Source organism: Mus caroli, chromosome 13 (assembly GCF_900094665.2).
Source record: "Mus caroli chromosome 13, CAROLI_EIJ_v1.1, whole genome shotgun sequence".
In the NCBI taxonomy this organism is placed as follows: Eukaryota; Metazoa; Chordata; class Mammalia; order Rodentia; family Muridae; genus Mus; species Mus caroli.
Window position 1 is genome coordinate 91,307,508 of NC_034582.1, and position 691 is coordinate 91,308,198.

Here is a 691-nt window from a genome sequence, read left to right on the forward strand (position 1 = left end):
CAAGAAGCACTGGCAGCTAATGACTGACAAGAGAAGGGGAGTTACCCCCTGGCAGTGATGATTCCAATGCAGAGTGCTCTGCCCACAAAGAACACAAAGGTGCTCATCAGATTGTATTTCTATACATCTATACACACACATGTGTAACAGGCCCCAGGCCTTAGTAGGCCCTGAGCCCTTAGCACAGCTGACTCCATAGTGGAAGTGTCATTCAGGTTATAAAATAGCAAGTAGACTATACCACGTGTCAAAATTAAAGCACAGGCTAAATCCATCAAAGTCCATTGTCTTAGTACTTCGTCTTAGTTAAGTTTAAATTGCTGTGAAGACACAGTGTGATCAAGAATTCTTCACTTGATCTTAGCCAAAAGGCCGAGAAGCGATGTGATCAAGAATTCTTATAGGGGATAGCATTGAATTGGGGCTGGCTTACAGGTTCAGTTCACTATCATCATGTCAGGAAGCAAGGCAGTGTCCAGGTAGGGACGAAGTTAGAGAAGGAGCTGAGAATTCTATAGGCAAACAGAAGACTAGCTTCCTGGCAGCTAGGACAAGGGTCTTAAAGCTCACACTCATAGTGACACACTTCTTTCAATAAGGACACACCTACTACAAGGCCACATCTCCAAATAGTGCCACTCCCTAGGCCAAGCACATTCAAACCACCACGTTCTGATGGTTCTGGGAAACT

At 44.7% G+C, this 691-nt stretch overlaps 1 pseudogene; it reads right to left on the reverse strand.

Moving 5' to 3' along the window:
- Window positions 1-225: 225 nt before the first annotated feature.
- Window positions 226-384, reverse strand: LOC115029175 (annotated as a pseudogene).
- Window positions 385-691: the final 307 nt, after the last annotated feature.